Source organism: Stomoxys calcitrans, chromosome 4 (assembly GCF_963082655.1).
Source record: "Stomoxys calcitrans chromosome 4, idStoCalc2.1, whole genome shotgun sequence".
Classification (NCBI taxonomy): domain Eukaryota; kingdom Metazoa; phylum Arthropoda; class Insecta; order Diptera; family Muscidae; genus Stomoxys; species Stomoxys calcitrans.
Window position 1 is genome coordinate 127,242,291 of NC_081555.1, and position 13,409 is coordinate 127,255,699.

Consider the following 13,409-nt stretch of genomic DNA (forward strand, 5'->3'; position numbering starts at 1 on the left):
TTCCATTTGCATAGAAAATCTCCGATCATTGAGCCCGTCTCGAATGAGAAACAAGCAAAAATTGTGAAATTAAATCATCTTCGGCCTAACAGGCAAACAAAATTTGAAAATATAAACTCGTTAATATTTGTCTTACTTTCAAGAAATCAAAATCGGCTAACGATAAAGGCTTGAGGGGGCCCAAGTGACCAAATCGGGAGTGTGAGTGCTGGAGGAATGAACTTTCGTTTCCATTTTTAGGCAAATTAGATACAAATGAAGAAGTCAAATAGATATGGGATCATATCGAGACTAAATTAGCATAGCTCCATCCCACGATGGGGTACAAAAATATAAGGCCAACCAGAACAAACTTTCTTAGGTAAGGTAAGGTTAAATGCGTCGCCCTCCAAAGGTGACTTCACTCGGAGGCGAATTTGGCATATTCTAGTAGCCTAGAGAGAGAAAGGGAAGAAAAAGGAAAATGTGAGACCTCGTATTAGAGGTTATACACGAATAAAAAAGAAACAAGTAAAAGCGTGCTAAGTTCGGCCGGGCCGAATCTTATATACCCTCCACCATGGATCGCATTTGTCGAGTTCCTCTCCCGGTATCTCTTCTTAGGCAAAATAAAGGATATAAGAAAAGATTTGCTCTGCTATTAGAGCGATATCATGATATGGTCCGGTTTGGACCACAATTAAATTATATGTTGGAGACCTGTGTAAAATGTCAGCCATTTCGAATAAGAATTGCGCCCTTTGTGGGTTCAAGAAGTAAAATAGAGAGATCGATTGATATGGGAGCTGTATCGGGCTATAGACCGATTCAGACCATAATAAACACGTATGTTAATTGTCATGAGAGAATCCGTCGTACAAAATTTCAGGCAAATCGGACAATAATTGCGACCTCTAGAGGCTCAAGAAGTTAAGATCCCATGGCAGCTATATCAGGTTATGAACCGACTTGTACTTTATATGACATAGTTGTTGAAAGTAACAATAAAAAACGTCTTGCGAAATTTCAGCCAAATCGGATAGGAATTGCGCCCTCTAGAAGCTCAAGAAGTCAAGTCCCCAGATCTGTTTATATGACAGCTATATCAGGTTTTGAACCGATTTGAATCATATTTGCACAGTTGTTGGATATCATAACAAAATACTACGTGCCAAAATTCATTCAAATTGGATAAGAATTGCGCCTTCTAGAGGCTCAAGAAGTCAAGACCCAAGATCGGTTTATATGACAGCTATATAAGGTTATGGACCGATTTGAACCATACTTGGCACAGTTGTTGGATATCGTAACAAAACACGTCGTGCAAAATTTCATTCCAATCGGATAAGAATTGAGCACTATAGAGGCTCAAGAAGTCAAGACCCCAGATCGGTTTATATGGCAGCTATATCAGGTTATGGACCGATTTGAACCATACATGGCACAGTTGTTGGATATCATAACAAAACACGTCATGCAAACTTTCATCCCAATCGGATAAGAATTGCGCACTCTAGAGGCTCGAGAAGTCAAGACCCAAGATCGGTTTATATGGCAGCTATATCAAAACATGGACCGATATGGCCCATTTACAATACCAACCGACCTACACTAATAAGAAGTATTTGTGCAAAATTTCAAGCGGATAGCTTTACTCCTTCGGAAGTTAGCGTGCTTTCGACAGACGGACGGACGGACAGACGGACGGACATGGCTAGATCGACAGAAAATTTCACGACGATCAAGAATATATATACTTTATGGGGTCTCAGACGAATATTTCGAGTAGTTACAATCAGAATGACGAAATTAGTATACCCCCCATCTTATGGTGGAGGGTATAAAGACAGGAGGAGTGGAAAAATCCGAGTGGGAGGTGAAGAACAGCCCTTCCTTCCCTACGCACGAACGGACCTACCTACGCCGGAGCCTGTGTCACGTCGCGGTCGGAACCATCCTGTTCCCTCAAAAAACCTCAGGAGAGATATCAGAGGTTTCGTCCGCAAGTTCACCCAGATCACAGAAGAAACGGCTCCCCAGAAAGAAGAGCATACGTCTCTGCAGACCAGGAACACAGCAAGTGCTCAATAGTCTCCTCCTCATTCTCATTGAGGCAACTCCTACAGAAGTCATTGTGCGATATCCCCATCCGCGCCGCTTATGGCTTATGGCACAGTGTCCGGTTATGACTCCGCTCAAAGTACTCTGGAATGCCAGCAATTCCCTTGTTCTCCTCCGGTCGATGACCGGCCATAGTAGCTTAGCAATCCGACAACCATCTACCGGGTCCCACCTTGCCCAGGCTATCCCCTCTTCTGTGTTCAGTAGCTGGACAAATGGCACGTAGGCAAGACCGATGACTGGTCCGCCCGACGCTGAAGAATCTCTCCTGTCGAACTCGTCCACCCTCTCATTTCCTGAAATCCCCTCATGCCCAGGAACCCATGTCAGCGTCACATCGTGGGCCCGAAGCCTATCCAGGGATTCCAAACAGTCCGCTACGCATCTCGACCTCACCATCCTCGACCCCAAGGCCTTGAGCGCCGCCATACTGTCCACATAAATTCTGAGTTTAGAGGGCGGTAAGCACTTTGCCAGTGGCACAGACCTCTGCCTGAAAGACCGCACATCCGTCCGGCAGACATACTGATATTGAGTGCATCAGAGTAGACCCCTAATCCAGTCCCTGACTCCATCTTGGAGCCATCTGTGTAGATCGAGGTCTCATCTACCTCAAGTACACCATCCCTCTCCACTCGTCCCTCTCCAATCCAGTCCCTGACTCCATCTTGGAGCCATCCGTGTAGATCGAGGTCTCATCTACCTCAAGTACACCATCCCTCTCCACTCGTCCCTCTCAGGAAAGCGAATCGCGATAACCCTCACTTCAGTCGGCACTGGTGCCTGGTAGTCGGAGATCCTGCTCAGTCTACACTCCGTGTCCATAACACCCAGAATCGAACAAACTTTATTACTTCTTTCCATTTTTTTTGCAGATTACCTTAATTTTTCATGTAACATACCATAAATGTAAAAATTAGTAGTTCTTACGTGATACGAATAAGTTATAAGTCAATTTTAGCACCAATTTGAAATATGCACATACCTGAAAAGAAAGAAAGAAAACTTTATTAAAAATGATAAAAAAAATAAAATTATTTTTAATTACAGAAATGTTGGAGGCCATCGCAGCGCAGAGGTTAGCATGCCCATCTATGATGCTGAAAATCTAGTTTCAAATCCTAGCGAGATTCTTAGAAACAGCTGTGGTTATCCCCACCTAATGTAAGATACTATACCATGTAAAGACTTCTTCCCAAAGAGGTGACGTACTGCGGCACGTTGTTCCGATTCAGCTATAAAAAGAAGGTCCCTTATCATTGAGCTTTAGCTTGAATCGGACAGGACTCATTGATATATGAGAATGTTGCCCCTGTTGCTTAATGGAATATTCGTTGACAAATTTGCTATTGCAAGTAACCAATAAAAAATTGGATACTCACACCATCTCTTCTTGTTCTAGCTTTTATTGGATGTTTTGTTGCTTAACAACATGTTTTTATTGCTCTGTAAAATGTCCTACATAACCCATCCAAAGTTTATTTTAGAGGTTTGCCAGAGTCACTCAATCTTGGCAGCAAACATTCAACACATAACTGACATTGATTGAGGTATGGTCTTTAAGTTTTTTTTTTTTTTTTACAGGTGGGAGTGTAGTTTACACTCCTACGCTCCTTGCAAATTTTCATCATCCGGTCTCAGCTACTCATTTCCTCTAACCTTAATTGTTTTTAATAGTTGATTATGCTTCAACAAACCACAGCAAAAATGGTTGAGAAATAAACCAACATCTACACCTACACACTGCCATTAATAGCCTCGGGGAAATCTCCTTCAATTTCTGTTCAACACGGCTAAACAAAAGCATTAAACCTTTCTACAGTAGCAAAAAAAGTTTTTTTCTTTTCCATAACCCCACCTTTGTGTGTGCGTGTGAGTGTGTTTGTGAATACAGAAGGAGAAAACTTTATAATTTGTCGCTATTTTGTAGTTGTTGTGGTGTTGGTTAATAACAAATGTTTACAATTTTAACATTAACTGCGGAAAGTTGTCATAATGCTAAAACCATTTGTCGTTGTGGTCGTTATAGTCATGTCGTTGGCGGTTGTTTGTTGATTGGCAGGGGTCGTCTCACAGCCGGCAAGGTAGGTTGTTGGCTTGGTTGGTTGATAATGGATATGGTAATGGCTGGTCTGCAGTTGTGACCTGTTGTTTTTTAACGCCCTTGATGAAACAACAGCCCACTCACACCACCATCAATCAACAGTGTTAGTGTCCCCGGAGGAGGCCATTGTTGAGTATTAACGAACTTATTGTTGAGTATTAACGACCTAAAAGTAGTTTTTGTAAAAAACGACTAATCGGTCATATTGGTGATATATAGAGAATATGTTGTAGGCAATTCGCGCGTTTCCACCCATTTAAATCAGTTGGTGAGATCGGAATGAAATCGGCGCTAATGCAGGAATACTTTGAAGTTACTCTGCAGTAGTTGAAACGGATTTCAAGGGCAAGCACGGGGTAGGCATAGTAAGTCAAGCCATCAGTGGATTTTATCCCCAAAGCATGAAAAATGAACCACAACACGAAAAGGGGTTAAAAGCTCAACAAATAATTCGTTTTTTAGGTTAGGTAAGGTTGAAAAGAGGGTGCGGATATTAATCCGCCCCATGCCACTATGGACATACACCTAAGCCAGTAATCGGCTTGTTGTGCGCTCTAGATACTAAAAAAGTAACCTCGAAAAAGAAAATCTAAGATAGGAATTCCGTGCTACTTGCCACTCCCCTAAGTTGGTTCATGTCTGGTATTGTGTCCCCACCTAAGTGCCGGTGCTGTTGTTAACCGCAAAAGCCGGGCAATGACAAAGGAAATGCTCCAACGCCTCATCATCTTCCCAACATTCCCCACACATGCTCTTTCCTGCCGCACCTATTTTGCTTAAGTGAGCTCGTAGTCCTGTGTGTCGTCTGCTTTCTCATTCCCAGTAACTCCGCTATGGCCCGGCATCCGAACGATGTGGATCGCGCCATTCTCAGAAAATGCGTTAATCTCCTTCTTATATTCCTAGACTGTTCGTGGTTTGTACCCAAATCGCGGGTAGAGCATAAGCTCGGCGTGGAGTTGCGTTTTCAACCGGGTGCCGTGACCCATAGATCGGAAGGAGTTTTAGGTAGTGCTCCGCTCCTAACCAAGGAGGTGCACACGTCCAAATACGTGGGATCAAATTGGTACTCATGTGTGGGTTACCACATGTGGGGGCGTTGGTATTGTATTCACCCTTGGGCCTTGGGCCTCGCAGGTTTGGGCCGTGATGGCAGGTATCTGCGTAAAACTCGACATTCGTGTCCTAGTTGTTATTGCCCTTATGGCCTATTTACAGATGTTCATACTCGATGTCCTCGCGTTAAACCTACAGAACCTCACGCATTCCGTGATCGCCCAGATCTCCGTCTACAGGACCGTATTATGGTCAGGCAGTGTAAAACAGGTCTCAGTCCATGGGTTCTCAATGTAGATCCCAGGCCCAATCTGTCCTCTAGCTTTGATTCATCCGTGTAACATGATCTGCCAGGTGGCAATACTAGGGTTCCGTCAATTCAAGATTGTGTCGGCAACAGTGCCTCGCACTCGACCTCAAGTGTCGTCTCAGATATCCGATCGGAAACCTCGTCCATTCCTTCGAGGCTTCCTATAGTCGCCTCAATTATACCGCGATTGTAGGAGCTGCTCCCATACTCAATCCAATCTCCCATCGCCTTAAGTCTCATAGCCGAAGTGGCTGCCTCGCACCTAATCTGTATGTCCAAATAGTCCCCAGTGCCCTAGTGGGCGTGGTCCTCATCGCTCCGCCTATGTCAAGACAACATTTTCTCTGAACCTGTTGTATTATCCTTACGTTGTACTTTTTCTCCATCGCAGTCTACCAAACTACTGGGGCGTAAGTAAGTATTGGTCTAATCACAATCCTGTAGACCCAATGGACTATCCTCGAATTCAGGCCCCATTATGAGTCTACAACCCATATGAGCCTTTTCGGTACGCTCCTTAATGTGACTTCCAGTTCACTTTCCTGTCCAAGATCACACCTTAGTTTTTGGCCTTGTCAGATATCGAAATTGTTCTATTGAGGAAACGGGGTGAGTCAAATTGGCCCCTCATCGTCTTTCTCATGAAGAGGCAGATTTCAGTCTTCTCTGGGACAACAATGAGACCGCTAGGTCTAGCCCAGTCGTGTGGCATCTGCAAGACCCGTTCGGCCTTTCTACATAGCAGGTTCGCATCCTTACCTCTTAGAAGTATTATAACATAGTCTTCGAAGCAGACGGGTTCAAATCCCTCCTCAGTCAGCATCCGTAATAGGTCATTTATGGTGGTCACCAATAGGAGTTTCGATAAAATGCCCCCTGTGGCGTGCCTTGTGTCACTTTCTCCCTTATGTTTATGCAATGGGAAACATATTTTATCCACCTGTTCCTTAGCATGTGGTTTATCCAGTCTCTAAGGACCGGAATCTGTAGTGACTTGCAGGTTTCTTCGACTTAACGTAGACCGAAAGAGGACAGATAAATTACCGCCTTTTTATAAGAAGCCACTGACCACTGTTACAGGGGATCAACCGGACACTGTGTGAGAGGCTATATGTGTCGGCTTAGATGGGTATCCTGCATTACTATAGAAGTTGTCTTGATGAGGTTGAGAAGGAGACGATTGTTATATCCACCATCAAAATCAACAAATCATTGAAATATGGATTTCCGACCCTAAAAGGTATATGTATTACTGATCATCGTAAAATTTCAAAACGATTGAACGATGACCGGATGTCTGTCCGCTCGTCTAGCCGTTTGTCAATTGAGAAACTTAGCTAAAATGTTGAAATTTTTTTAATCCTTGGATTTTATGCATCTGATCTGAGGACTTGGGAATCACAATAACCAAAAATTGGCCTACAAGTAAACTCACTTTAATGGTGGCCGTATGAAACCTTCCACCATTTAAACTACTGTTTGGCAGACCGAAATGTTGTAGTGCCCCATGTGCATGAGAGGGAGTCAATGACTTTCGTCCCCAGCCTAACGGCGTTGGGAGTTATGACAATCTGACACCGATGTCCTTTAGACCAAGCAACAACTGAAGAAGGACTTTTGGTCTCAAATTGTACGTCAGACATTGGTGTTGTAGTGTTGTTAACGGCCGTCACACCCTAATTGTAGAGTCGTTCACTTTTTAGTAAAGACCCACACACAAACCGAATGAAGACAACTTCTATCGGTGGGCCACTAGATTGCGGTATATTTTATATTGTCCTCAGTGAAGTGTCAAAATGGGGTGTGATTTTATTATGCTCAAAGAGCATGCTTGAATTTTTACCCGCATGGGTGTAGCAAATGTATAGGCTGTAATTAATTGTAAGTGACGTTTCAATACGAAAGGGGGTTTTATTTGGTGTAAGTAATGAATTTTTTGTCACCTCAATATTCGATAAGATATTGTTATATCTTAATGGCCTTAGTCACAAAACTATATGAAGCCCTAAAATAGGTTTATTCGACTTATTTCCTTTATAGAACTGTCAAATATTGGATTGCCCAAAAAGTAATTGCGGATTTTTCATATAGTCGGCGTTGACAAAGGTTGTGACTCTGCAATTGCATTCTTTCTTCTGTCAGTTATCAGCTGTTACTTTTAGCTTGCTTTAGAAAAAAAGTGTAAAAAAAGTATATTTGATTAAAGTTCATTCTAAGTTTTATTAAAAATGCATTTACTTTCTTTTAAAAAATCCGCAATTACTTTTTGGGCAACCCATAAACCTATTGTAAGGCTTCATAAAGTTTTGTGAAAAAGCCGTTAATGTCTAGCCAAAATAATATTTGAAGTTTAGATGGTAACTCTCTTTTAGGAAGATTTATGGTTATCTTTAATACAACTCGCCGGGAAAAGGATGTGCGGCCAGGCCGAATCTTGGGAACAAACCACCATGGATTCTGGTACGAAATGACAAAAGTGAATTTAGTAGAAGGACTTATATAAACTTAAGGTACCAAATTTGTGTCAGATCAGGCAAAAGTTAAGCTTCTAAGAGCCGTAGAGGACTAAGTTCAGTTTATATGTGAGCTATATTAGGTTATTGACTGATTTGAACCGTACTTGACACGGCTACTGGAAGTCCTTACAAACTACACTGTGCAAATTCACCCAAATTGGCTGACAATTGCAGCTTCCTCGGATTCTTTAAGTAAAATCAGGGAATCGGTTTATATTTGGGCTGTTGATATCTATTTATGGAACTATCTGGAAGGTATCAGGTGTAGATATTGTAGGGTATGAACGTAATTTGCTTTCAAAACTTTAACCAAATCGAACATACATTTAGGCTGTTAGGGGTTCAAGAAGTCAAGTCGGGGGATCTGTTTATATAGGTTCTATATCAGTTTAAAGGCAGATTTGGAGCGTACTTGGCACGGATGTTAAGAGTGAAAATGGATGCACCGATTTAAGCAATATTTTGCATGTCACCTTATGGTACCCCAAAATCACGAAATTGGTATACAATTTTGGGATCAAATAACCTGGGGGACGCCCTATCCCAAATACCCACCCGAACGGACATGTTTATCGATTGGGATAATATGGGTATCAAATAAGAGTAGAGTACGAACATAGCATTAAAATGTCACCATAAGTGTCGAGGGGTCCCCACACCCAAAAACACCACCACAACACAACTTCAACCAAATCGACCATACATTAAGGCTTGTAGGGGTTCAAGAAGTCAAGTCGGGGGATCTGTTTATATAGGTTCTATATAAGTTTAAAGACAGATTTGGAGCGTACTTGCCACGGATGTTGAGAGTCAAAATGGGTGCACTGATTTAAGCGATATGTTGAATGTCACCTTATGGTACCCCAAAATCACGAAATTGGTATACAATTTTGGGATCAAATAACCTGGGGGACGTCTCATCCCAAAACCCACACGAAAGGGCATGTTTACCGATTGGGACAATATGAGTATCAAATGAAAGGTTTTTAAGAGTAGAGTACAAACATGGCATTAAAATGTCACCATAACACCACCCAACAGGACACTTTTACCACTTTGGCCAATATGGGTATCAAATGAAAGGTATTTAAAAGTAGAGTACAAACCTGAAATTAAATTTTATCCTTTGTGTCTGAGGGGTCTCCCCACCTCAAAACCCCCCAGCAGGACATATTTACAGACTGGGACCACATAAATTTAAAATAATAGGTATTTAAAAGCAGAGTATAAAGCTAATATAAAAATGTATTCCTTGGCGACTGAGACGCCCCTCCATCCCCCATCCCCAAAATCTTTCAACAGGACATTTTTACAGGACAGTATGGGTATCAAATGAAAGGTGTTTGGATGTTGAGTAAAGATCTGTTACAAAAATTTGGTCAAAGGGGTCTAAGGGGCCTTCCCAACCCAAAAAACCACAAAACGGGCATGAATGTTCAACATCACAAAATGGATATCAAATGAAAGGTCTTTGGAAGTTGACTACTCTGGGACCGGCCCACAAACTAAATACCCTTCAATAAGACGTTTAGTCCGAGCGGGATAACATGTGAATTAAAAGAAAGTTATATGCCAGTAGTGTTCAAATCTTATGTCGATATAAGGATTCAGGTATATGGGTCACGTCTACCCATCATGCCGTTCAGCAGGATATGTAGTTCGCGACAATAAAGGACTTAGAGGCGGGGGACCGATCCTATCCTCCCAAAAAAACAACACCAACCATTCATGTAAAACGACCGTGAATACGTTTTACTCAAATCACAGGTTTGAGGGCAATGCCCCTTATCCTACCCAAAAAAGGAAATAAAAACAAGTAAAAAGGCATTAAGTTCGGCCGGGCCGAACTTTGGATACCCACCACCTCGGGTATATATGTAAATACCATTTCGTCAAAATCCGGTGAAAACTGGATAACTTAAGCACCCAAATTCGGCAAGGACATTGAGTGGCCTAATATATATGTCACTATTCAATTTTGTAGAAAAAAATATTGGTCTCTTTGGCAGATATATCCAATTATAAACCGATCTGAACCATATTAAGGTCGGATATCGCGAGGCTCAGAAAAATTCACTGTTTCAAATTTCAGCGAATCTGGTAATAACTAAAGCTTTTATGGGCTTCAGTCTCCTTATCAGCAGATCGGTCTATATGGCAGCTATATCTAAATATAGTCCGATCTGAACCATATTTAGGTCGGATATTGGGAGGTCTTAGCCTACTCACTGTTTCATATTTCAGGAAAATCGGTTAAAAAATTAAGCTTTTATGGGCTTCAGACCCTTTATCGGCAGATCGGTCTATATGACAGGTGTGTCTAAATATAGTCCGATCTGTACCATATTTGTGTCGGGTGTTGGGACTGCGCAATATTCCCAATTTCAGCGAAATCGGATAAAAAATAAAGCTTTTATGGCCTTCGGACCCTCTATCGGGAGATCGGTCTATATGGCAGCAATATCTAAATATAGTCCGATCTGAACCATATTTACGTCAACTATCGGGAGGATTAAAATAGCCCACTCTTTTATATATCAACGAAATCAGGTAATGCATAAAGCTTTTATGGCCTTCGGACCCCTTATCGGGAGATCGGTCTATATGACAGCTATATCTAAATATAGTTCGATATGGATGATATTTGCGTCAGTTATCGGCCTAAAAGTACTCACTGTTTCAAATTTCAGCAAAATCGGATGAAAAATAAAGTTTTTACGGGCATTAGACCCTTTATCGGAAAATCGGTCTATATAGCAGCAATATCCAAATATGGTCCGATTTGGCCCGTTCAAGAACTTAACCAGCGTGCATCAAAAAGACGTATCTGTGCCAAATATCAGCTCAATATCTCATTTTTTGAAGGCTCTAGAGTGATTACGAACAGACACACGGACATCGTTAAATAGTCTTAGAATTTGAATCCATAGCACGGTTCCCATTCCGATTTTGCTGAAATTTGGGGACAGTGAGTTGTCTTAGGTCCTTCGACATATTTCTTTAATTTGGTCCTGATCGGTTCAGATTTGGATATAGCTGCCATGTAGACCGATTTCACGATTTAAGGTCCTAGGCCCATAAAAGGCGCATTTATTGTCCGATGTCGCCGAAATTTGGGACAGTCAGTCAAGTTAAGCCCCTTGACATACTTCTGCAATATGGCACAGATCGATCAGATTTGGATATAGCTGCCATATAGACCGATCTCTCGGTTTAGGTTTTGGGGCCATAAAAGGCGCTTTTATTGTCCGATGTAGCTGAAATTTGAGACAGTGAGTTTAGTTAGGCTCTTCGACGTCCTTCTTCAATTTTGCCCAGATCGGCCCAGATTTGAATATAGCTGCCATATAGACCGATCTCTCGATTTAAGGTTTTTGGCCTATAAAAGGCACCTTTATTGTCCAATTTCACCGAAATTTGGGACAGTGCTTTGTTATAGGCTCTTCGACATTTTTCTGCAACTTGGACCAAATCGGTTCTAATTTGGATATAGCTGCCATATAGACCGATATATCTTGGCCCCATAAAAGGGGCTTTTAAAATTCGATTTCACTGAAATTGGACAAAGTGACTATTGTTAGGCTTTTAGACATCCGTGCCGTATATGGTTCAGATCGGTTTATTTTCAGATATATTTAGCTATTATACTTATTAGTATTTGGTCCAAATCGGAACACATTTCGATATAACTGCTATGGGACATAAGGTATGCAATTTTCACAGGATTTTGATGAAAGGTGGTTTTTCATATATACCCGAGGTGGTGGGTATTCAAAGTTCGGTCCGGCCGAACTTAACGCCTTTTTACTTGTTATACCTAGGATGGGGGTATACTCATCTAGTCATTCCGTTTGTAACACCTCGAAATATTCTTCTAAGATCCCATAAAGTATATATATTTTTGATCGTCTCGCCGTTCTGATTCGAGATAGTCATGTCCGTCCGTTCGTCTGTCGAAATCATGATAGCAGTCGAACGCGTAAAGCTAGCCGCTTGAAATTTTGCACAAATACTTAATAATGATGTAGGTCATTGGTGATTGCAAATGAGCCATACCGGTGCAGATTTAAATATAGCTCCCATATAAACCGATCTCCCGACTTTATTTCTTGAGCTCTAGGAAGTCGCAATTTTTTCCGATTTGGCTGAAACTTTGCACGTAGTGTTCTGTCATGATTTCCAACAACTGTTTTAAATGCGGTCCAAATCGGTCAGAAGTCCGATAAAGCTCTTATATAAACCGATCTGGCGATTTGATTTTTTGAGCCCCTGGAAGCCGCAATTTTTGTCCTATTTGGCTGAAATTTTGCACAGATGTTCTGTGATGGCTTACAACAACCAACTACGGTCCAAATCGGGGGAGAACCTGATATAGCTTCCATATAAACCGATCTCCCGATTTTATTTTTTGAGACCCTTGAAGCCTCAGTTTTCATCCGATTTGGCCGAAATTTTGCACAAAGTGTTCCTTTATGACATCCAACAACTGTTCCACGTACGATTTAAATCGGTATAAACCGTTATAGCTCCCATATAATGCTATCTCCTGATTTGACTTCTTGACCCCCTGGAATCCTCAATTTTCGTCCGATTTGGCTGAAATGTGGAACGAAGTGTTTTGTTATGACTTTCAACTACTGTGCCAAGTACGGTCCCTATCGGTCTATAACCTGATACAACTCCCATATAAACCAATCTGCCGAATTAACTTCTTGAGCCTGCAGAGATGTCTCTCCCCGGCATATATCTTATTAGTATTTTTCGATTTTCTCCCACTGTTCTCCGTTCAGACTCGGAGCATAAAACAGGAAGTCACCTTATCATTAAGCCTAAATTTGAATCGGTCAGCACTTTAATTTGTTCCATAATGAAATGTTTGGCAAACACCATAACACATTGTACCTCAGTAGTGGTGTAAGGTATAACAATAAACTATTCGATTTTCCTCGATTGAGTTCAAGTATTTCGTTTGACTTTACAAAAAAATCCATCTATTGACTGCAAGCACCACCAATAATCTTGTTTAAAATTTTCAACTTAAATTTCAAATTGCTCTCCTATTGCCATAAAATTACCAAAAGAAGAAGAAAAATAAGCCAAAATAACAAACAACACAATTTAAACAAAAAAACCAATCAATCATAATTCAAAACCAATTAGAATGCAGTCATGCAATGGAGCGTATGTTACATGAAAAACAAGAAAATATAGCAAAGCTAAAAAAAACAACCTTTCAATGAATTTGATGGAAAAACAAGCACTGTACTTTAGGGACGGACATGGGACTTTTTGACTAAAAACTTGGCCATAAATAAAAACCCAA